The sequence below is a fragment of the Anomaloglossus baeobatrachus genome, chromosome 4, assembly GCF_048569485.1.
Source record: "Anomaloglossus baeobatrachus isolate aAnoBae1 chromosome 4, aAnoBae1.hap1, whole genome shotgun sequence".
NCBI classification, from domain to species: domain Eukaryota; kingdom Metazoa; phylum Chordata; class Amphibia; order Anura; family Aromobatidae; genus Anomaloglossus; species Anomaloglossus baeobatrachus.
The window spans coordinates 623718253-623744217 of record NC_134356.1 but is presented as its reverse complement, the minus strand read 5'-3'; the positions used below and the strand labels follow the sequence as shown (position 1 = coordinate 623744217).

Below are 25965 nucleotides of genomic sequence, written 5' to 3'. Positions count from 1 at the left end.
GGCGGGACGAAACGAAAACTAGGCCGCAAAGCCGGGGACTCGAGTAATAAGCGCGGCCGTCCATGTGCACGGCCCGCGCGAAAGTCCCCGGCGCACCACAAGTCCCAGCCGCGCCACAATGTAAAAAAAACACCCAGCAGCAGCCGGCGCGGCAGTTCCCAATACATAAATTCACTCAGCTAAGCTGCAGTGAATAATAGCACGAGCGCACCGCGCTGTTACCCCCGGCGCACTAACACTCCCAGCAATGCTGGTGTGTGTGTGCGCGCTTGCCCGGGGACACAGAGTACCTTAATGTAGCAGGGCCTGTCCCTGACGATACTCAGCTCCATATCCAGCAGGTTCTCTGGGTCTGTGGATGGAGCCCGGTCTCAGTGCCTGGAGACCTGTAAGATCCCACTTCACCAGAGCCCTCAGGGGGATGGGGAAGGAAAGCAGCATGTGGGCTCCAGCCTCCGTACCCGCAATGGGTACCTCAACCTTACAAACCGCAAGTGGGGTGAGAAGGGAGCATGCTGGGGGCCCCATATGAGCCCACTTTTCTTCCAACCGACATAGTCAGCAGCTGCTGCTGACTAAAAACAGTGGAGCTATGCGTGGATGTCTGACCTCCTTCGCACAAAGCAGAAAACTGGTGAGCCAGTGATCCCACTGGGGGTGTATAGCCAGAAGGGGAGGGGCCTTACACTTTTTAGTGTAATGCTTTGTGTGGCCTCCGGAGGCAGTAGCTATACACCCAATCGTCTGGGTCTCCCAATGGAGCGCTGAAGAAAAATATTTTTTTTTTCTCATTCTGATACACAACTGGAGAAACATTAACTCCATAAAAATATGGTGTATCACCCAGATAAATGGAGGTATTCCCTATAGTACCATTATTTTCATAAAGCTCATAGCAGCCAAATTGAAGCATAAGACATCAGAAAATCAAAAAAATCAAAAAAACAAAAAAATACAAAATTTTTTTTAAAAAAATGAATGAATGAAATATAAATACCTACTCACAGCTCCAATTAAAATTGTTGGTTTCATAAGGGCATTGATCACAGAATATATCTAATGCAAAACCCTCACCCCACCGAAGAGGATGAAGACTCAGAAAAAGAAGACACCACGAACCACAGGATCTACCATTTCCCTAGGAGTCAAACTATTAATCTCTAGCCCTACCTATCACGTGGGGGTTGGCGCCGTAAAAAGAGACGATGTGAGGGCGCCCCCACTCGGCCGACGTCTGACCCTCCTAACTAGCAAGGACCCTACATCACCACTAAATAAAGGGTGCAAATGAAAGCTCCTCATTCAGACCATTAGGGGAGAGGGTCTTTAACCAGTAAATCCATTTAGATTCTTGCTGTAGTAACCTCCTATCCCAGTTACCTCCTCTAGGCAAAGGCTTTATGTGATCAATGCCCTGAAACGCAATCACAGAAGAATCTCCATTGTGCCTACCATTGATATGTCTGGCTAGAGGCGTGTCGTTATCTAGCCTGATGTCCCTTAGATGCTCACCAATCCGTCGTCTTAGTTCTCTACGGGTTTTCCCCACATATTCTAATTTACATATACAAGTTGCTTTGTATATCACGCCCTTCGTTTTACAATTTATAAAGGACCGTATGTCATATTCCCTCTTCGTGACATGACTCACAAACTTTTTTCCCACAGTGATAAAATTACAGGCAATACAGCCACTACATTTGTAGCAGCCTCTCAAAGCAGGTAAAGCACAAAAAGGATTGTTTGGAGGAAGGAAGCTATGAACCAGCCGGTCCTTTAGCGATCTTGCTTTTCTGTAAGTGATGGACGGTCTGTCTGTAAGCAGACCCCCCACATCTCCATCCATTTTCAATATGGGCCAGTATTTTTCCAAGATTTCTCTTACATCCTTGGCTCCATTATTGAAAGTGGTTATGAATCTTATCACATTCCTCCCATCCTCTTTGGCCACTTTTTTAGGGGGATATAACAACTCTGTTCTTTTTACCTTACCAATGTCTGCAGCCGCCTTTTTTACCACCCACCTCGGATAGCCTCTTTCTTGAAACCTCCTCTCTAAGTCCTCTGACTGGTTCCTAAAATGCGTTTCCTCCGAACAATTCCTGCGAATCCTGGCAAACTGTCCCTTAGGAATGACTTTCTTTAGGCTTAGTGGATGATTACTTTCCCACCGCAATAAGGAATTTGTCGAGGTAGGTTTTCGAAACGTACTTGTCACCAGAGTACCATTAGGATCCTTCTCGATTAAAAAATCCAGAAAGGATAGCCTCGATCTATCCATTTCAAATGTAAAAAAAAGGCCTAAATTGTTATTGTTCAGATCTCTCATGAACCTTCTCAAATCATCTTCACTGCCCTTCCAGACCATAAAATATTTGGCTGCAGTCAAGCCTAGGTCATGGCGTATTGATGAATATAACGACTCAACATCTATTCCCACCAGGAATGTTTCTTCCTCAAAAGATAGTCCTTCTACTTTTTTAAGCAGGTCGGTTGTGTCTTGTAAATACGAGCCCAAACCCACTACAAACGGTTTCAGGATGTCATCCAGGTAGATACCCAGGTTTTGCGTCAGATTATCAACACCCGATATTATAGGTCTACCCTTCAAAGGATCGACACCCTTATGTAGTTTAGGCAAACTATAAAAAGTAGCCATAACCGGATATTTAGGAAGAAGGAAATCAAATTCGGACTTACTGATTAGATTTCTATCCAGGGCAGACAAAAGGATCATCCTCAATTCCTTGAAATACTGATGTGATGGATTAGTTTTTAACTTAACATAACTATTCTTATCCTCAAGAATGCTATAACACATCTCCAGGTATTTAGTTCGATCCATCACAACAGTATTCCCCCCTTTGTCGGACTGCTTGATAACTATGTCCCTTGCCCTACCCAAAGTGTCAAGGCTCTCCATCTCCTCCTTGGTAAGATTGAATTTAACCCTATGATTGGGTTTCAATTTCTCCAATTCATGAGATACCAGATTTTGAAAAACATCAATTGCACTTAGGTCACTCTGGACCGGAGGCGTCTTCGTGCTTTTTAATTTGCACTCTGTAAAGGGACCTCGACCTGTCAGTTCAGGTCCCATTTCATCCAGACCATATAATAGTCTGACATCCTCAAGGATATCATCTGGAATCCCCAAATCAGTGCATGTTTTCTTATCTCTAATGAAATATTTTTTCCACTTCAGTTTCCTGACGAAGAGACTAAGATCCTTGACACACTCAAAATCATTATAGTCCGTTGTAGGCACATTCCTGGTGGGAATAGATGTTGAGTCGTTATATTCATCAATACGCCATGACCTAGGCTTGACTGCAGCCAAATATTTTCTCAAGTCCAGGGGGATCCAGTGTGAGGAGCACACTGGGTTTGTCTTGGACATTCTTGAATTCTGCCTGACCCATAATGTCTTCTCTTTTGATGGCCACACCTTCCACCAGCTCAGGGGCACAGCGATGGGGAGTCCATGTGCCCCATCCTATGCCAATCTGCTCCTGGGCTGGTGGGAGGAAACGGTGGTCTTCAGGGAAGAGTGTGAATCTGTGAACAGTAACATCGGAATCTGGTACAGATTCATTGATGATATTTTTATGGTCTGGAAGGGCAGTGAAGATGATTTGAGAAGGTTCATGAGAGATCTGAACAATAACAATTTAGGCCTTTTTTTTACATTTGAAATGGATAGATCGAGGCTATCCTTTCTGGATTTTTTAATCGAGAAGGATCCTAATGGTACTCTGGTGACAAGTACGTTTCGAAAACCTACCTCGACAAATTCCTTATTGCGGTGGGAAAGTAATCATCCACTAAGCCTAAAGAAAGGCATTCCTAAGGGACAGTTTGCCAGGATTCGCAGGAATTGTTCGGAGGAAACGCATTTTAGGAACCAGTCAGAGGACTTAGAGAGGAGGTTTCAAGAAAGAGGCTATCCGAGGTGGGTGGTAAAAAAGGCGGCTGCAGACATTGGTAAGGTAAAAAGAACAGAGTTGTTATATCCCCCTAAAAAAGTGGCCAAAGAGGATGGGAGGAATGTGATAAGATTCATAACCACTTTCAATAATGGAGCCAAGGATGTAAGAGAAATCTTGGAAAAATACTGGCCCATATTGAAAATGGATGGAGATGTGGGGGGTCTGCTTACAGACAGACCGTCCATCACTTACAGAAAAGCAAGATCGCTAAAGGACCGGCTGGTTCATAGCTTCCTTCCTCCAAACAATCCTTTTTGTGCTTTACCTGCTTTGAGAGGCTGCTACAAATGTAGTGGCTGTATTGCCTGTAATTTTATCACTGTGGGAAAAAAGTTTGTGAGTCATGTCACGAAGAGGGAATATGACATACGGTCCTTTATAAATTGTAAAACGAAGGGCGTGATATACAAAGCAACTTGTATATGTAAATTAGAATATGTGGGGAAAACCCGTAGAGAACTAAGACGACGGATTGGTGAGCATCTAAGGGACATCAGGCTAGATAACGACACGCCTCTAGCCAGACATATCAATGGTAGGCACAATGGAGATTCTTCTGTGATTGCGTTTCAGGGCATTGATCACATAAAGCCTTTGCCTAGAGGAGGTAACTGGGATAGGAGGTTACTACAGCAAGAATCTAAATGGATTTACTGGTTAAAGACCCTCTCCCCTAATGGTCTGAATGAGGAGCTTTCATTTGCACCCTTTATTTAGTGGTGATGTAGGGTCCTTGCTAGTTAGGAGGGTCAGACGTCGGCCGAGTGGGGGCGCCCTCACATCGTCTCTTTTTACGGCGCCAACCCCCACGTGATAGGTAGGGCTAGAGATTAATAGTTTGACTCCTAGGGAAATGGTAGATCCTGTGGTTCGTGGTGTCTTCTTTTTCTGAGTCTTCATCCTCTTCGGTGGGGTGAGGGTTTTGCATTAGATATATTCTGTGATCAATGCCCTTATGAAACCAACAATTTTAATTGGAGCTGTGAGTAGGTATTTATATTTCATTCATTCATTTTTTAAAAAAATTTTTTGTATTTTTTTGTTTTTTTGATTTTTTTGATTTTCTGATGTCTTATGCTTCAATTTGGCTGCTATGAGCTTTATGAAAATAATGGTACTATAGGGAATACCTCCATTTATCTGGGTGATACACCATATTTTTATGGAGTTAATGTTTCTCCAGTTGTGTATCAGAATGAGAAAAAAAAAATATTTTTTTTTGGTGATTTAGCCGAGATCTGTATTCATGCAGTATGCAATCACCGTGTATCCTTTTGTGATGTATATAGGTGGCACCGTTTTAATTGAACGGGGGCAGCTTCTCCATCACAAAGAAATTAAAATAAAATAAAATATATTTTGATATGCCCTCTTTTGTTTCAATTTTTGTTGGGTAGGAGGTGGAAAGATGTTGCTGTTTTTTACGCACACTATTCTATGTACACCATTCATGGACGATTGTATGAGGTTTCATAGCAATCGTTTGTGATAGAATGGCGTGTGTTGACATGAGTGTTACTTTGAGCTTTTGTAACCATATTTAACATTGTAAGGGGGTTAGTTTAATTGCAGCTCTGTAACCTGGGGACAGTTGCGTCACCTGGTGATCTAACCGGACGACTTGTATGGCCGGATTTGATTTACCCAGCTGACAATGCTTTACTCTGAACGGTACGTCAGTACCATCTAGCGTCATTGAATACCATGGTAACTGAATAATTTCTTTGTATGGTGCAGCCCCACCTGCGGTCATGTGATTTGGAGGCGGGCACTGTGCGGGGCGGCGAATTCCGGCGCTATGGGAGCCGCTCCAGCAGTATGATATAGTCGGACTTAGCCGCGGGTATGTGATCTGATGGAGCCGGGCAGTAGGTCCTGGTGTTTGTGTGGCCGCATAGATGTTTTTGATTTTGTCGGTGTCACATGACCGGGTGGGTGTAACCCGGCGCCATGGTAGCCAAATATACAATATGACGTGGTTTGCTTCGGATGCGGTCATGTGACTTGGAGGGCGGTAGTGACGCTGGACAGCTTGTCCGGGCGCTATGGAAACTGTATAAGCATTCTGAGTTTCATTAGTCACATGACCGGAAGTTACATCACATGTTATGACGTGGTGGGAATATTTAAATCTGGGCGGCGTGCAGTAGCTCCTTTGATAGAGCGATAAGCACGGCCGCTCCAGCCACATGGTGAGTCCCCTAATTGTTTGTTTGTTTTGTGTGTACAGCAGCTTTGATGTGCTGACTTTTATCTTATAAAGTTGCACATTATCTCCCAGCATGGTGTATAGGCTATGGGTCCATAACTTTTGGGACCGAAATTGGATGCGTCACAGATTGGCTATGTGATGAATCCTCACTAGTTGGTGAGTTTTTTTATGTACTAATTTCATCTATGGATTTGTTTGGTGGGCTGACATGCTGATGTTTATTGTGATATTGTATATTTGTTTTCAGCATGTCATGCGGATGTATGGGTTCAGTTTCTGAAGGACCCTAAAAGGGATGTAATATTTTTGAGACTCCCCTGAAGAATTCGATACTTGAATGAAACGCGTCGGGAGGTAGGACTGTTTATTAAGGGGTATTCCGTGACCCCAATATGTGCGTTTTGATGACATCTAAATAATATGTGGTGAGACCAATTCATTTCTGTGTTATGGAGTGAGGTAAGAATTATCCAATTTATTGGTGGACACTAATGTTAATTGGCACCTATATTGATGGGTATTTAAGTCCGATTACATTTGGGATAAAAGTCCAAACAATTCCTTGGCTTATATGAATCCTTTGAAACGATAGGAGGGCCAGAACATTTTATGTTGTTTGTCTGGTGTTTGTGATATTTCATCACTTTTAGCGGTGTTATTAAAAGTTAAATTTTAAAATAATTTTTCCGGACCAAAAGAAAAATTTGCTACTTATCATTAGCAGTGGGGACCCCAGAATCCATCACTGTCACTAGCAGTCTCCTCTGCACCGGAAGCAATGACGTCCCAACCACCAGTCAGGTGGCACCAAGTCACCCTTCCCTGTGAGGAGGACACAGAGCGGCAGCGCAGAGGATGGATTCTGGTGTCTTAGTTCCATTAGAAGTCTCCTGTCTCACCACTAACTTTATAAAGATAATATCTGGTCACAGATGTAGGAGCGAGCACCAAACCCTGCACAGGAGACTTCCGGAAAAACACACAAAAACACCCCCAAGGTCATAGGTCAGCGCCATAAGAACAGTGTATGAGCAAACAGCGGCAGCCGCGGTGATTAGTGGATAATAATCCCTCATCACTTGGAACCCTGATTTTCCAACTGCTGAAGGTAGACGAGGCAAACACGTGACCTCTGCTCCATCCTTCTCTGTGCGGCTGCTGGAGATGGTGGTGCCCAGCGCTGTACCGTAGGGGATAAAGAGTTGTGTGTTTGTCCATCTTCACTAGGTCGGTGCATCGCGGACCCCAGCGATCAACGAGTCCCCCCGACTCAAAGTGAGACAGGAATTATAAGCACCGGTTAAAGACACCATGAGCAGCAGAGACCCCAGCTATCATTACTGGAGATAAGAGCAGACACTCCATGTGATGCCCTCTCACCCTCCTCTCACCCCAGCTCTCGTTATTGGGGAGAACCGAAGGGTTTCCGTGTGATGCCCTCTCGCCCCCGCTATCATTATTGGGGAGAAGCGCAGAAACAGTGTGATGCCCCCCTCACCCCAGCTCTCGTTATTGGGGAGAAGCACAGGGTCTCATGTGATGCCCCCTCACCCCTACTAGCATTATTTGAGAGAAGCGCAAAGACAGTGTGAGGCTTTGTGCCCACGTGTGCGTATTGCACTGCAGCGTAACTGCATGCGTCCTGCGTCCCCAGCACAATCTATGAAGATTGTGCATAATCCATGCCCACGTTACGTTTTAGTACGCAGCGATTTGCATGCTGCCAAATCGCTGGGTTCTAAAAAGCAACATGTCACTTTCGTGCGCTTTGGATGCAGCCCCCGCTCTGTCTATGGTGGGGGCTGCATCCAGAGCGCATGAAATCGGCTTTTCAGTACGCAGTGTTTCTGCAGCGATTTGAAGCGCACGTGTGCTGTTCAAATCGCTGCAGAAATTTCTGCAGGGACAGAACGCAACGTGGGCACATAGCCTAATGCTCCCTCACACCTCAGCACTCATTATTGGGCGGAGCGCAGATTCCCTGTGATGCATACTCACCCTCCTTTCATTTTTTGGGAGAGGCGCAGAGACAATGTGATGCCCCCTCACCCTCCTCTCACCCCAGCTCTCGTTATTCGGGAGAAGCACAGGGTCACATGTGATGCCCCCTCACTCATTATTTGGGAGAAGCGCAGGGTCTCATATGATGCCCCCTCACTCCCACTATCATTATTTGGGAGAAGCGCAGGGTCTCATGTGATGCCCCCTCACTGCCACAATCATTATTTGGGAGAAGCGCAGGGTCTCATGTGATGCCCCCTCACTGCCACAATCATTATTTGGGAGAAGCGCAGGGTCTCATGTGATGCCCCCTCACTGCCACTAGCATTATTTGTGAGAAGCGCAGGGTCTCATGTGATGCCCCCTCACTCCCACAATCATTATTTGGGAGAAGCTCAGGGTCTCATATGATGCCCCCTCACTCCCACTATCATTATTGGGGAGAAGCGCAGGGTCTCATGTGATGCCCCCTCGCCACAGCTCTCGCTATTGGGGAGAAGCGCAGGGTCTCATGTGATGCCCCCTCGCCCCAGCTCTCGTTATTGGGGAGAAGCGCAGGGTCTCATGTGATGCCCCCTCACCCCAGCTCTCAGTATTATGGAGAAGAGCAGGGTCTCATGTGATGCCCCCTCACCACAGTTGTTCCTAAACAGATTTTAGAAGTCAGCCATTTTGGTAAAAAACAACACTAGTGCCCCTCTGTCCCACTCCCCACACCTTCGCTGAATGAATTGAGGGCTGAGGCTCACATAAGGCCCCGTCACACTAAGCAACATCGCTGCTAACGAACAACTTTTGTGACGTTGCTAGCGATGTTGCTGTGTGTGACATCCAGCAACAACCTGGCCCCTGCTGTGAGGTCGTTGGTTGTTGCTGAATGTCCTGGGCCATTTTTTAGTTGTTGCTGTCCCGCTGTGAAGCACAGATCGCTGTGTGTGACAGCGACAGAGCAACAACTAAATGTGCAGGCAGCAGGAGCCGGCTTCTGTGGAGGCTGGTAACCAATGTAAACATCGGGTAACCAAGAAGCCCTGTCCTTGGTTACCCGATATTTACCTTTGATACCAGCCTCCGCTGCTCTCACTGCCTGTGCTGCCGGCTCCTGCTCTGTGCACATGTAGCTGCAGGACACATCGGGTTAATTAACCCGATGTGTGCTGTAACTAGGAGAGCAAGGAGCCAGCGCTCAGTGTGCGCTGCTCCCTGCTCTCTGCACGTGTAGCTCCGTGCGCTGGTAACCAAGGTAAATATCGGGTTGGTTACCCGATATTTACCTTAGTTACCAAGCGCAGCAGCTTCCACGCAGCGCTGGGGGCTGGTCACTGGTTGCTGAGCTCACCAGCAACTTGTGTAGCCACGCTCCAGCGATCCCTGCCAGGTCAGGTTGCTGGTGGGATCGCTGGAGCGTCGCAGTGTGACATCTCACCAGCAACCTCCTAGCAACTTACCAGCGATCCCTATCGTTGTTGGGATCGCTGGTAAGTTGCTTAAGTGTGACTGGACCTTTACAATCACAGCTGATCGTTCTCTGTGGCTGGAGCTGTACACATCACTGACACTCCCTAGGCTAAAATGGCTGATGATAGATTACAATACAATCTACACTGTAGGCTGCTGCGGGAATATTTATAAAGTTTGTTGAAACACACACAAAAAAAAAAAAAAAATAATATATATACACACACATCTCGTATTTTCTGGAAGAAACGCTCACTCCAATGAACTTTATTTACACAAAGCCTGGTAACAATACGCGCAGCCGGCGGATTACTATCCCCGCGGTGTCGGGGCCGCGGCCTGCCCGCTCGTACACACACAACCCCGAGGCCTGTGGCTCTCCCCTCCTATCCGCCATTGCCCGCCAGATTAGCCGGACATCCTGTGCGCGCCACCCCGGCCTCGCTCACCGCGTGTCTCACTCTCCCGCCTTCCCGCCAGTCAGTTATTAACCCCCGCGACGCCACAACGCCTCGTCCCGCTCACCTCTGCTCGTCTCCGGCTTCTCCTCCACGTGTGCTGCAGCCTGACCCCGCTGATCAGGCTAGAAGAGAGTAGGCCAGTCCAAAGCTCCTCCCACTATACTGATTGGGCAATTCATGATGACGTCAGAGCGTCCCTGTCTTATTACAGGTCATAAAACTCACAAGAGGGGCGTGGCGTCCAATGGAACAAGGAAGACGCTTGGCTTTTGTTAAGAAAAACTCGGCAGCTTATTGGTTAGTCAGATGGGCGGGACTCCAGAAAGAGCCAATAGCGGTAGCGAATAATACGGAGGTGACGTTTACATTCCTTTTTTTTTTTTTTACAGCTTTATTGATTCAATCAAATTAACAAATGTACGTAGGAACTATGTGCCATCATCAGTTAGTTTCCTTCACCCACTTTTTACAGTGTCTTTTTTGGGCTTGTAAACAGCGCCCAGATTTTTTTATTTTTTTTGAGGGGGGAGGGGTGGGGTTTTTTTCATCATTTTTATATATCTTCTCTATGCAGTTTTTAAATCAATGGGGTTTTTTGGTTTTTTTTTTAGCAGAAACGGTTTAAGACATTTTTATTTTCCTGAAGTGTTTTTTTATTATTATTATTATTATTATTATTATTATTATTATTATTATTATTATTATTATTATACACATATAAGCCACATACGACTGAATCAATAAAGTTTTGTCAAAACTAAATACCAGGACGTGTCAAAAAGAGAGCAGCTTTGTTTAAAACGTAACAACAACAGACAGGAAAAAAGCATCAAAAGCAATAAAAACAATAAAAAAAACACAAGTAACAGCATTTACCGATAGGTGCAGAAAAATCTAATATTAAAACCTCAAATATTAAACACTTCACCAATGGTGCCAAAAACACGCAAGATTAAAAAAAAATCAAATTGGAACAAAGAAAATGAATTGATTTTTAATTAATATTTATTTGTACACTGGAATGTATCATCAGGCTGCAAAAAAAAAACCTATAAAAATGCTGTTAATGCTGTTTTTTGGGGGTTTTTTTGCCCTATACCTTGTTATGACTTAAAAAATTTAAATAAAGAATTTATAAAAAAATAAAAATGCTGTTAATAAAAAGCCACAAAAGAAACGCTATACAATGTGGTTTAACTCTTCCAGGACGTGGGGTCTCCTTCTGTGTTAGACCCCCACAGTCCGAGAGCAAAAACATTTATTGTTATCTGATGTAGCTTTGTACGGCCTGAGCTCAACATTTCCTGACACCTCACCTGTCCGTGAGTGATATTAGTGTCTCATCTGATAAAGACTTTAGAGTTTTTACTCATGCCAATTAATATTTGTTTTTAGGGAAGGTGACAACACGCTGATCATTGGGCATCCAGCCACTAGGTCCCCCACTGATTGTGAAAATTGCGCTCTGAAGGGCTCTAGCTATGGTGGAGTTGAGGCCGTATGGACGTTCCACTCACTGATGCTGGAGAGATGGCTGGGCGTTTTTTTTTAAAGTTCTGTTTTAGGATCTGTAGAGGTCACCCAGCAATCAGATTTGGATAGGTGATAAGTACCCAAGTAGGCCATTATCTGTGGTCTTCCCCCCCCAAGAGCCATAACTTTTATTCTTCTGCCTTAGACCACGTGCACACAGTGAGTATTTGGTGAGTTTTTACCTCAGAATTATTTGTAAGCTATAACCAGGAGTGGGTGAAAAATACAGAAGTGGTGCCCGTGTTTCTGTTAGGCCCCTTTAACATTGCGTTCTGATCTCCGGTCAGTGGTCCTGTCGGGGCTTCCGTCCTAGTTGTCCCATCTGGGTGTCCGCCTCCGGAAAGCGTATATTCCCGATAATGGTGCAAGACAGAGCGCACTATGACACCATCTGCACCATTATAGCCAATGGCCCCATTGGCGCATACGAAAAACCTGTTTTGCGAGGGATTCGGATGGAAGCCCTAACGGAACCACTGAAAGGGGATCAAAATGCAGTGGGAAAGTGGCCTTATACTCTTCCTCTGATTGTTCCCCTCCCGGTTTTGTCTTACAAATACTGAGGTAAAAAACTCACCAAATACTGAGGTAAAAACTCACCAAATACTGAGGTAAAAACTCACCAAATACTGAGGTAAAAACTCACCAAATACTGAGGTAAAAACTCACCAAATACTGAGGTAAAAACTCACCAAATACTGAGGTAAAACCTCACCAAATACTGAGGTAGAAAAAAACCTCACCAAACTTAGCAGGTTTTATTTTTCTTCTTTGTCTTTGCTCCTGTTGCTTTGCCCTTTCTTACCTTACTCTCTCACGTATTATACCCCTATATTCTTCCTCATAATTTCCCCCCCCATCCCCTTCCACCTTCTTGTTCTTACATCCCCTTTTCTTTATTCATGAAACCACCTGACAGTGTTATAAGTTGTTAATATACTTAAAGTTTTTTCTGAATCCACATTGTCATAATTTGTAAGAAAGTGTCATGATGGTTCCCTACCCATATATGTTATATTCTAAAATGTTAAATAAAGAATTTAAAAAAAAAAAAAAAAACCTCACCAAATACTGAGGTAAAAGAAACCTCACCAAATACTAAAAGTGTGCACGTGGGCTCTTAGGAAATATGAACAATTTTAGGCCACGTGCACACAAGTATTTTTTCAGTTTTTTACCTCAGTATTTGTAGCCAAAACCAGGAGTGGGTGATAAATACAGAAGTGGTGCTCGTGTTTCTATTATACTTTTTTTCTTATGATTGTTTAACTTTGGTTTTGGCTACAAATACTGAGGTAAAAAAAACTCACCAAATACTCAATGTGTGCACGTGGTCTTATGAGGGTTTTTGTGGGGTTTTTCTTTTTAGGGATCAGTCATAATTTGTGGTATGAAATGCAAATAATATTGTTATTCCGCCACAGTTGCTCGGGTTTCCTTTATACAGTATTGCCTGTGCAGAAAAAAATAACCCGGTAGCTTCATTCCGTGGGTCAGTACAATTATTATCTTACCAGATTTAGTGTTTATATATTTTTTATGTTTTACTACCTATAGTTTAACAAAAATGAATATTGGATTTCCTTTTTTTTTTTTGCTTTATTGCTTCTTTGTTATTTTCAGGTACATATGACTTTTTGATCTCTTTATATTCAATTTTTTAAGAGTAAGGGAGGGGAGGTGATCACCCAAAAAATCTTCCATTTTCTTTTGAATGAGATAAATAGCATAATATTTATTTAGTTCAGACTTTACCATGTGGCTATATCCATTATATTTATTTGTTTAGTTCTTTAAGTTTTATTTAAGGAAGGAGTAAATGGACTAAACATTTTTCTATGTACAAGAATCAAGTCCGATTGCCTTACGGGTACTTCACACACAGCGAGATCGCTACTGAGATCGCTGCTGAGTCACGGTTTTTGTGACGCAGCAGTGACGTCATTAGCGATCTCGCTGTGTGTGACACTGAGCAGCAATCTGGCCCCTGCTGTGAGATCGCTGCTCGTTACACACAGCCCTGGTTCGTTTTTTTTTTTGTTGCTCTCCCGCTGATAAGCACACATCGCTGTGTGTGACAGCGAGAGAGCAACAATCCTGAATGTGAAGGGAGCAGCAGCCGGCATCTGACAGCCTGCGGTAAGCTGTAACCAAGGTAAACATCGGGTAACCAAGGTGGTTACCCGATATTTACCTTCGTTACCAGCCTCCGCAGCTCTCACGCTGCCAGTGCTGGCTCCCTGCACACGCTAAGCTAAGCGGTGTGCGCTGGTAACTAAGGTAAACATCGGGTAACCATACCCGATGTTTACCTTAGTTACCAGTGTCCGCATCTTCCAGACGCCGGCTCCGTGCAAGCGCAGCGTCGCTTGCACGTCGCTGCTGGCTGGGGCCTGGTCACTGGTCGCTGGTGAGATCTGCCTGTTTGACAGCTCACCAGCGACCATGTAGCGATGCAGCAGCGATCCTGACCAGGTCAGATCTCTGGTGGGATCGCTGCTGCATCGCTAAAGTGTGACGGTACCCTTAAACTCTTTTTGTCATTTATTGTGATAATCTTTGTTTATTCTAGTAAGTTTGCATTTGTATTGTGCAGTGGATGTCTAGTGCCATTGTATAGGATGTGCCAATCTGCAGGGCATTGTCCGTCTACAGGGTGTCCACCAACTGTAGGATTCTGCATACATTCTTGAATAGGAGAAAACAAGATTTTATGGTAAATGTGTTCTCTATGTAGAAATCAGCTTCCATAACAAAGGATCCAATGTTCCCACAGGCCTCCAATGGACTATAGCATTAAATAATTGGAGCCTCTAAATTTACAATCCAGTATTAGAATCCATTTGTAGCAATATGACAGGTGATAACCCAAACCCCCTGCTAGATTTTCCAGATCTATAAGTTTGATGATCTATCTTTTCCAGTCTCACTCAAGCACCGTGGTCCTTTCAAATAGCTGAAGTGCCAAAAGTTGAATCTCTTCTGATTAGAGATGAACGGACCTGTGGAAGTTAAGGTTCTCTTGGTTCAGCTGTAATTTAGCTAAAAGTTCAGTTCGGAACCCGGACCTCAAACCCCATGAAGGTCTATGGAGACCCGAATTTCTGTGCTGTAAAATGTTCTCTCTCTCCCTCTCTCTCTATCTTTCGCTCTCTCCCCTTTTCTCTCTCCTTCTGTTTCTCTCTACCTCTCTCTCTCGCTGTCTCTCTCTCTCTTTCTCTCTCCCTCTCTCTCTTCCTCTCTCTTTCCCTCTTCCCCTCTCTCTCTCTTTCCCTCTCGTTCTCTATCTCCCCTCCCTTCCCTCTCGCCCTCTCTCTTTCTCTCTTCCCCTCTCTCCCTGTTTCTATCTCTCTATCTTTCCATATCTTCCTCTCTATTTTCCTCTCTCTTTCCCTCTCTCTCCCTATCTCTTTCTCCCCCTCTCTCTCCTTCTCCTCTCTCTCTTTCCCTCTCTCTTTCAAACTCTACCTCTCCTTCTCTCTCTCCTCTCTCTGTCTCCCCATTTTCTCTCTCCCTCTTTCTCTCTCTTTTTCTTTCTCTCTCCCTCTTTCTCTTTTTTGATGTCCCACTGTCTCTATCTCTCTTTCTCTCTCTGTACTATCCGCTCCACTTCATTGCAGCCTTTCAACAAACTTTATTAGCATACGAACAGCACCCACAGTCGGACACAGTCTTAAAAGTCCATGTTCGAGTCCGAGCCCGGACACCCACTGTTCAATATGAACCCTGAACTTTACAGTTCAGATTCGCTCATCTCTACCGCTAATTGATTATTGATCCTAAAGACCTCGTGCACATGAGATGAAAGCTGGACAAACACTTTGATTTTGGCGGGATCGCCCAAACCACCTATGTTTATGGGGCCTCCCAACTCTCCACCTATAAGTGCCAAATATTTCTGTGTATGGGGGTAGTCAGGAGAGAAAACTGTTGGGTGTATTATCAGCTATACAATGTGTATCATCAGCTTTAGGGCACCAATTTTATAGCACGGGCAAAACTTTTTATTGCAATAAGCAGATGGCGCACACTGCTCCCCTCAGACTTGCTTTTGGACAGTGGGCATACCAACAGTAGAATTCTTTAGTTCTTAAGGGAACAAGAAAAGAAAGTATTTTCAGACCATAACAAATTTAAAAGAGAGAATAAAATCTAAAAAAGAGAATTGGTTCATCTGATAGAGTTGGGCACAAAAATGCATGAAAAATATGCAAGAAATGAATCCAGTAGGTGCAGCCAACCTGGTGTGCTGATGGAAATTCCTCCAAAAATACACATTAATATTACGGTTCCAGATAAGTGTATTGCATTTAGGCTGTGTCCGCACTTTGCGTTTCCACCTGCGTTTCAGCTGCTTTTTAGGTCCGTTTTGAACTGCACCGTTTTCATGCCAAAAGGCATGCGCTTTGATTTTCCAGCAAAGTCAATGGAAAATGGGGATTTCTAGTCCGCACTTAGCGTTTCCAAATGCAGCGTTTAATTTGCATAATTTGTGGCAAAAACCATGCGTTCAAAGAAAAAGCATGTCAATTGCACGCAACCTTAGATCCTCACAAGATCTCCTTCTCTGCTCCTCTCTTATCTCCTCTTCCCACAATCGTGTACAAGATTTCTCCCGTGCATCCCCCATACTCTGGAACGCTCTACCTCAGCACATCAGACTCTCCACTACCGTGGAAAGCTTCAAGAGGAACCTCAAGACCCACCTCTTCCAACAAGCCTACAACCTACAATAGCCCTCAGTCCAGTACACCACTGCGCAACCAGCTCTGTCCTCACCTATTGTACCATCACCCATTCCCTGTAGACTGTGAGCCCTCGCAGGCAGGGTCCTCTCTCCTCCTATACCAGTCTGTCTTGTACTGTTAATGATTGTTGTACGTATACCCTCTTTCACTTGTAGAGCGCCATGGAATAAATGGCGCTATAATAATAAATAATAATAATAATATTTGTTTTTGCCATTTGGGCTGCGTTTTGCTAACATTGAAGTCAATGAGAAATTGTAAAAAGCAAGCAAAATCCAAATTTCAGCATTTTACCTGCTTTTTACCTGCAGAAACCATGCATTTCTGACTTCAAAATAATGGAATAATATGTCCCTTTACACACACACATAGTCCGAAAATTAAATTAAAGGAAATTATTTGATTATTGATATTTTAGCCAAAAATAGTATAAAACCACTATATGTTTATTAAAAATAACTATTTTCATTAAGATTTTATAAATTATAATTGTTTTCTTATTTTTCCCCCTTCTTTCTTAGTGGTTGTATGTTAAAACTTTATTTAGGTGTGTCTTTGTGTTCAAAACGCATCTGAGTTTTGGCAATGGAAAAGCAGGTAAAAAGCGCTAAAAACGCAGCAAAAACGCGGTAAATACGCATGCGTTTTTAGCGCTATTTTGTGGTCAAAAGCAACTTTGGCAAAATCAATTACTGCCAGAGGGTGCGTTTAGACGTGCGTTTTGGACGAAGCAAAGTGCGGATGTCGCAGGCGGAGGAGGGGACGCCGCGCTCTCCCACTGCTCGGGTCCGGCTGCCGCTGCGGCTGCTGCGGCCTGCTGCTGCTGCTGCTCGGTGGCTCGAGCGATGGGCCGGATCCCGGGGACTCGAGCGGCGCTCCTCGCCCGTGAGTGAAAGGGGATTGGGTTTTGGGATAGTTTATTGTCTGTGACGCCACCCACGGTTGTGGTGATTAAGTGGACACCACCGCTGCTCTTTCTGGGGAGCCCGGGAGTGATGGTATGGAGCAGCCAGTTGTTGGTTTGCCCCTCCGTGGGTAGGGGTTTTGGTGGTCTCGGGGCCCAGTGATGGGGTTGGTATGGTGGACAGGCGGGTATGGGGCCTGTGGAGGTGCAGGGGCGCAGGGGCAGCGCTGTGCCGCACGGCACGGAGGTACTCACTCAGCCAGTAAACACGACACAGTTCTCGGTAAACAAACGGCTGGTTGGACGGGTCCCTCGGACGGCTACGGTGCTGCTGTTCCCTGCAGTTAGCGGTGACGGTCTCTTCCCTGCACCTATGTAAAGTCTTTTTGGTAGCGATGGGTTCCCACCGGTTACCCGCTCCTCGGCTTCAATCTGGGCCGAAGGAGCCCTACTTTGCCCGCAGGCGCTGGCCCTGGGAAACTGGTGCCCTGGCGGTGGTGGTGTCTCCCCTTCACGGTCGGACTGTTGCCTTCAATCGGGACTTGGTTGTTAGGAGACAGAGGTCCCCTTCACTGACGGATTTGGCAAATTATGGCGACTCCTAGCCTTGCCGGGATCCGAAAGGCCCCTGCCCTGGTGCTGACTGTTCTTCGTATACTGCTCCGGTACCGCCGGGTCACCACCCGTCCGCGGTCCTTCCAGCAACCTCCAAGCAGTCCCCCTGCAGACTATCACCGCCGTCTGCTGACCTTGCTGTCTCAGTCCGGGGCACACACCCGGACCAACTTCAGGCTTTCTTAACTGACACTTTTCTGTCACTGTCCTCCTCTACCACTTCACTGTTTACTCCTTCACTTCCCTAGCTTGACTGCCTGGTTCTCCCGCCTCCAGGGCTGTGAACTCCTTGGTGGGCGGAGCCAACCGCCTGGCCCACCCCCTGGTGTGGACATCAGCCCCTGGAGGAAGGCAACAAGGATTTTGGGTTAGCCTTGGTGTTCCTGCAGGGAATGTGGGGTGCATGTGATGTTGTGACCTGTGACCCCTGGCTTGCCCAGGGCGTCACACGGACACAGCCTTATAGAAATCTCTCACCCACTGTGCTTTGTGTTATGCAGGTATAATACAAAAGGCGCATGAGTTTTTATTCTGTTTCCCCTGCAGAAATGCTCTAAAAATGCATGTAATCCGCAAATGACTGAATCCAATTAATATTATTATTATTATTTATTATTATAGTGCCATTTATTCAATGGCAGTTTACATGTAAAAGGGGTATATGTCACGCTCCCGGTGTCCCAGCAGCGCTCCTTACCTCCTGAGCCGGTCTCACCATCCAGGCACCGCTCCGTAACCACTGAGCCAGTCACACCTGCGTCACGCCACCGCTCTGTACCCACTGATCCAGCCTCGCCAGCGTACCACCGCTCCTTCCTCACTAGTCCAGTCCATGCGTCCACCGGTCACGCCTGCCACTCCCGCTCTTGCGCCCCAGAGTCCTGTTCCTGGTCTCAGGAGTCTGATTCTGACTAATGTTCTGTATAGGACCGGGCCGCGCCCGCTCACCTGGTCTTATAGCCCCAGCACTGCTGCAACAGGAAATGACCTGAGGCTGTGCTGAGTATATAAGACTGGCCTCTCCATGTGGGCGGGGCCTGATCATCACTAGTGTTTCTATGCCTTGTTTTGTGAGCTAAGTGCTCAGGTCTTTGTTCCTGGTTCCTATTACTGCCTTAAAGTACGCTGTGACCTTAGTGACCTGGTCCTGTCTTTGCTTCCTGATACCTGCACCCGTTCCTGCCAAGTTAGTGCTCCAGCTACCGTGTACCCTGCCCTCCAGGTGGGGTGCTCGGTCCAGTGGATCCACCTCCTGGGCCTACCAGTCCTCCCCAGCCCTCACAGTATGATCAGGACATGGATCCCGCTGGAGCACATAAATCAGAGCTGGCTGAGCTGCGCCAGGAGCTGGCACAACAGCGTGAAACCCTGAACCGGATGCTGAAATTCCTGGCGTCCGTGGACCACCGGTTGTATACGCTGCAGACCGCCGCCTTGTCCACGCAGCGACCAGTCTCCAAGTCTGAACCAGGTTCCTCCACAGCCTCGCAACTTCGCCTTGCTGCTCCGCCTCGCTATGCAGGGGATCCCAAGTCCTGCCGCGGTTTCCTGAACCAGTGCTCCCTGCACTTCCAGTTGCTCCTGCACTTGTTTGCCTCAGACCAGGCCAAGGTGGCGTTCCTGATGTCACACCTGGAAGGCGAAGCCCTGGCTTGGATTAACCCCCTGTGGGAAAATGAGGACCCGATGATCACCGACATCCAGGAGTTCCTGCGAGCCTTCAGGGGTACCTTCGACGAACCTGGACGAACTACCGCAGTGACCTCTACACTCCTCCGGCTACGCCAAGGGACCCAAACAGTCGGCCAGTATGCCATACAGTTCCGCACGCTCGCCTCTGAGCTGGGCTGGAACAATGAGGCCTTGACGGCGGCCTTTTGGGAAGGTCTCTCTGGCCGCATCAAAGATGAACTAAACGGCCATGACGTTCCACGAACCTTGGACGCTTTGATTTCCCTGGCCACTCGGATTGACCTCCGTTTTCAGGAGCATGCCCAGGAGGTAGTCCGGGAGAAGCGACCACCTTGCCACGCCTTGCCCCCGCAGAGACCTACCGCACCCTCGTCCCTGCCTTTCCGCGAATCGTCACCAGAACCCATGCAAGTGGACCGTCTGACCCAAGCCAAGCAACGCCGTGCAGAACGGCTCGCCCGGGGCCTGTGCTTCTATTGCGGAGACGGTTCACATATGCTCCGTTCTTGCCCGAAGAAACCAGGTAGACCCCAGGTCCAAGGGATGGTGGGAACCGCCACCCTTGCCACCGAAATCCCTTTGGTTCCAGTTAAACAGACCGGGTGACGACAGAGGGGACCCGGTTTTCAGCTGAGGCCCACATCGATTCTGGGGCGGCAGGCAACTTTATCCACCAGGCCACGGTAGACAAATACCAGGTCCCTGTCACCCCACTGAAGAAGCCTCTCTGGTTCGCCTCTGTAGACGGCAAACCGCTCTACGAACCTGTCCGGTATACCACCGAGCCCGTGAACCTCCAGGTTGGCACTTCGCATACAGAGACCATCGCCTTCTATGTGATCCCGAGGATGGCTCCTGAGCTCCTGTTGGGCCTGCCCTGGCTGAAACTCCATGACTCTGTTATTAGTTGGCGCTCTGGCGCGATTACCCGCTGGAGTCCCTTGTGCCACGAAACCTGCTTGCAGCCCGTTCCTCAGCCCCTGGCACTTGACTCAGTCAAGCTGCAGGACCCTGAAGAAGAGACGACGCTATCCAGTGTCGTTCCATCGTCCCCAGTCTCTGAGACCTTGATTCCACCATCTTCTGGAGATGAGACTTTAGAAGGCGGTGAAATCAGAGTTGAGACTTTGAGTCCCGCGGCTACTGAGGATGAGACTATGACCGATAACCGGTCCGAGACGCCCGATCCGGTCGTCCAGGATTCCAGTCCTGCTTCTGACTGTCCTTCCCTTTCCGTTGCTTCCATTGCCACTGCTCGAAAATCTTCGGTTAATCGTGTTGCGGTCCGGAAGGGTGCATGGGGTCAGCCGTCCCTCCTTTCCTTTGCGCTGGGTTACGGTCCGGGGGCTCGGTCCCGGATGCCCCAGGGGTCCTTTGCTCGGAGAGGGGGGCTTCAAGGGGGGGGGGGGGTACTGTCACGCTCCCGGTGTCCCAGCAGCGCTCCTTACCTACTGAGCCGGTCTCACCATCCAGGCACCGCTCCGTAACCACTGAGCCAGTCACACCTGCGTCACGCCACCGCTCTGTACCCACTGATCCAGCCTCGCCAGCGTACCACGGCTCCTTCCTCACTGGTCCAGTCCATGCGTCCACTGGTCACGCCTGCCACTCCCGCTCTTGCTCCCCAGAGTCCTGTTCCTGGTCTCAGGAGTCTGATTCTGACTAATGTTCTGTATAGGACCGGGCCGCGCCCACTCACCTGGTCTTATAGCCCCAGCACTGCTGCAACAGGAAATGACCTGAGGCTGTGCTGAGTATATAAGACTGGCCTCTCCATGTGGGTGGCGCCTGATCATCACTAGTGTTTCTATGCCTTGTCTTGTGAGCTAAGTGCTCAGGTCTTTGTTCCTGGTTCCTATTACTGCCTTAAAGTATGCTGTGACCTTAGTGACCTGGTCCTGTCTTTGCTTCCTGATACCTGCACCCGTTCCTGCCACGTTAATGCTCCAGCTACCGTGTACCCTGCCCTCCAGGTGGGGTGCTCGGTCCAGTGGATCCACCTCCTGGGCCTACCAGTCGTCCCTGGCCCTCACAGTATACATAATAGGGACAAGTTCAATAATCATAAACAATACAAGGCACAGACTGGTACAGGAGGAGAGAGGTCCCTGCCCGCAAGGGCTCACAGTCTATGAGGGATGGGTGAGGATACAGTAGGTGAGGGTAGAGCTGGTCGTGCGGCGCTGTATCAGACAGAGGGTTATTGCAGGTTGTAGGGTTGTCATAAGAGGTGGGTCTCCAGGTTCCTTTTTAAAGCTTGTCAAGATAGGCGAGAGTCTGATATGTTGTGGCAGGGCATTCCAGAGTATGGGGGAGGCACGGGAGAAATCTTTGATGCGATGGTGGGAAAAAGAGATGAGGGGAGAAGAAAAGGAGATCTTGTGAGGATTGAGGGTTACGTGCAGGTAAGTACCGTGACACTAGGTCACAGATGTAGGGAGGAGACAGGTTGTGGATGGCTTTGTAGGTCATGGTTAGGGTTTTGAACTAGAGTAGTTGGGCAATGGGAAGCCAGTGAAGGGATTGGCAGACAGGGGAGGTCGGGGAGTAGCGGGGGGACAGGTGGATTAGTCGGGCAGCATAGTTTAGAATAAATTGTAGGGGTGCGAGACTGTTAGAAGGGAGGGCACAGAGCAGAGGTTGCAATAATCCAGGCGGGAGATAAGGTCATGCACTAGGGGTTTTGTAGCTTCTTGGGAAAGGAATGTACGGATCCGGGAAATATTTTTGAGTTGGAGGCTAGAGGAGGTGAAGAGGGCTTGGATGTGTGGCTTGAAAGAGAGATCAGAGTCTAGAGTTACTCCCAAATGGCTTCTATACTACCCCTGCGGCAGTCGGACTGCTCGAATCCGGGATTGCTGTGGCTCGAGGGTCTCTGGACCCAGGGGCTTACGGCCACTCGAAAATAAAAGGGGGACTATTTATAGGGGGGCTAGTATTCGTGACACCACCCATGGTTCGCGTTAAGGGGAGTACCGCCACTGCCGATGGGAGTACTCGGGGGAGATGGAGCGGGGCAGCCAGATGACATTCCCTCCACGGGTAGGTGAGGCCCCGGGACTCAAGATGGTGGAGGTGTAGGGGAGAGTGGTACAGGTCAGGCGGGCAGACTCAAGGGAGCGCAGCGTACTCACTCAGGCGTGTGGATGTTGGTGCGACCATTAAGCAGACTCTGACACAGGAGTAAACCAAGCCTGTGGGTGCCGCTGCCACTCGGGGGAGCTCGTCCGGTAATCTGTCCTCGTTGGTATTGCTGATGGTTCTGGACCTGCCTCCATGCACTATGTTTAGACTTTTCTGAGTGACCCCTTAGCCTGAAGCTTTCGGGGTCCCGCTCCCTGTGATTAGTTAGAGGATCTGTGCTCTCGATGGCTGACACCTGGGATTTCAGTGGGCCGCATAAGCTGGAAAGCCCTATCCCCCTCATTGTGTTGGTGCCTTCGATCTCTGAGCTCTTGGGGAAAGTTGATAAAGAGACTATCCTCCACAGGTTAATTATCAGGTTGCATGAAGCTACTCCCTGATCTAGGGTCCAGTACCCCGCCGTACTCGGAAACAGTCCGGTTACTAGATTTTCCGGTGCCGACCATTCTCCAAAACTAAGTCTGAGCACCCTACTCCAATACCCTGCGACCGGGTCTCCGACTCCTCCGGTTCCAGACCACCGTCTGTGACCTAGCCAAAGTCTCCTAGGGAGCTCCAAATCCCTCAGCTCCTCACTCTCTGAGAGCTACCACTTCCCTCTCTACATCCCTCCCACCAGTTTACCTGACACCTAGGTGGGTGGCCCATTTCCAGCTAGACCACCCATTGGTGTGCCTGACAGGGTGTGGTGTCAGGTGTGGCTAGGATTTCGATGCTGATGGAAGCAATACCAGCAGTTAGGATCCCAACACCATGGGGGGTTGAGCTCTGCACCAGAAGAGAAAGGTGTGACGCCCTGGGCAAGCCAGGGGTCACAGGTCATGACACCACCACACCCTACACCCCAGATAGGTACACCAAAGCTACACAAAAATCCTTGTTGCCTTCCTCCAGGGGCTGATGTCCACACCAGGGGGTGGGCCAGGCGGTTGGCTCCGCCCACCGAGGAGTTCACAGCCCTGGAGGCGGGGAAACCAGGCAGTTCAAGCTAGGGGAGTGAAGTAGAAGGAAGTGGTAGAGGAGCTTGAGAGAAGGAGTAAAAAAGGGACAGTTTGTAAAGCCTGAAGCTGGTCCGGGTGTGTGCCCCGGACTGAGACAGCAAGGTCAGCAGACGGCGGTGACTGTCCGCAGGAGCGGCTGACCGGAGGTTGCCGAAAGGACCGCGGACGGGTGGTGGCCCGGCGGTACCGGAGCGGTATACAAAGTGAAGCCAGCACCAGTGGCAGGGGCCTTTCGGATCCCGGCAAGGCTAGGAGTCGCCGTGAATTTGCCAAATCCGTTAGTGAAGGGGACCTCTGGGTCTCCCACAACCAAGTCCCGATTGAAGGCAACAGTCCAACTGTTGGAGAGAGACATCGCCACCGCCAGGGCACCAGTTTCTCAGGGCCAGCGCCTGCGGGCAAAGTAGGGCTCCTCCGGCCCATATCCAAGCCGGGGAGCGGGTTACCGGTGGGAACCCATCGCTACCATCATCATCTCAGGTGCAGGAAAAGGGACCGTCACCGTCAACTACTGGGGAACAGCAAGTGCAGCCGTCCGTGGGAACCGTCTTTCCAGCCGTGTGTTTTACCGAGAACTGTGTCCCTGTCTCAGGCTGAGTGAGTACCACAGTGCCGCAAGGCACAGCGCTGCCCCCGCGTCCCTGCACCCCACTAAGCCCTGCACCGGCCCCGCCATCCCTCATCACCCACCTCATCACTGGGCCTCGGGACAACTACCCCCTACCCACGGAGGGGAGAACCAACAACTTTGCTGCTCCCTGTCATCAGTCCCCGGGATCCCCATACAGAGCAGCGGTGGTGTCAACAAATTACCACAACCGTGGGTGGCGTCACGGACAATAAACTATCCCAAAAACCAATCCCCTTTCACTCACGGGCGAGGAGCGCCGCTCGAGTCCCCGGGATCCGGCCCATCGCTCGAGCCACCGAGCAGCAGTAGCAGGCCGCAGCAGCCGCAGCGGCAGCCGGACCCGAGCAGTGGGAGAGCGCGGCGTCCCCTCCTCCGCCTGCGACAAAGGCGTGCAGTACCCTGTGACACCCTGATAGATTCATGGGCATCACACTTCTATTGGCAGGACTAAGTACTGTACATGTTAGCATCGCCCAAGCAAGTGGTAAAAACGGGGATGGGGATAGAATACTTTCTGGTATTTGGCTTTGACAAAACTTTATTGGTACAAACATGTATGGACTACATGTGTTTTTGGGGTGCATTTTAGCAGTGAAAACTCACGAAAAACGCATAGCCGTCTTTTATGTGGTGATTTTCAAGTCTACGGGGAAAATCTGCACATAAAACTCAGTATACCCGCAAGAGAATGTGAAATGTGGCATACTTGTAACTGCCACCGCAGGTCAGTTTACAGTAAAATAAACTAAGTGGGCTGGAGATTTCTATAAATCCCAGCAACTGTGATGAAACCGTAAGGCTATGTTCACACTCAGCATTTTTGCAGTGTTTTGATTTCTTTGTTTCTTTTGGGGGGGGGGGTTTTGCTGTGTTTTTATAATTCCAGTAAAAGCTGAGATTTCAGAAATCTCCTGCACACGTTTTTTTTGTTTTGTTTTTGTTTGTTTTTTTGCTTGAATTGGAAAACTTCTGCGTTATTTAAATCTTCTGCATTTCAATTCTTTCAATGTTTTTGCAACAATAGAAATCAGTGAGTAAGTGCAAAGACGCTGCTATCTGTTTTTGCAGCGATTTTGCTGAAAAAAAAATAAATAAAATACGTACAGCAGGACGTGAAACCCATTTATTTCTGTGATTTTCCAATGTATAAACTCTAATGTTTTGGTATTTTCCATCCATATAGCCGTGTAAGGGCTTAGTTTTTAGCGGGAGCAGTTGTACCTTTGAATGACACCATCCATTTTATCATATGATATAATGGATATAAAATCCTAGTGTGACGAAATAGAAAAAAAAAAAAGTAAAAATCTGCAATAGTTTTTTGGATTTTTAATTACATTGTTTTTTTTTACACTACAGTTTATTTTGCAGTATAATTCTCCAGCTCGGTACAATACGCAGCTCTCTGTGTGAGAGCCTATTCACCATCGGCACTTGCCAACTGTAAGGCTGGAAACACATCTATGCGTGTAAAATCGGTCCGACTTGGCTGAAATTTACTCGGCTGATTTTAGTTCACGTTAGGACCGATTGCAACGCAAGTGCAATGCTATTTTTCAATAATTTAATGATTTGG

The 25965-nt window shown here is 47.7% G+C and overlaps 1 protein-coding gene across 1 annotated transcript in view; it reads right to left on the bottom strand.

Moving 5' to 3' along the window:
• Positions 1-10294, bottom strand: part of LOC142304188 (ATP-dependent RNA helicase DDX39A) — a 69177-nt gene extending 58883 nt beyond the window's left edge. Inside the window, exon 1 of the mRNA XM_075346316.1 lies at positions 10186-10294. The gene's annotated coding sequence lies outside the window, so the exon portion shown is untranslated. The remainder of the gene's footprint in view (positions 1-10185) is intronic.
• Between the last annotated feature and the right edge of the window lie 15671 nt (positions 10295-25965).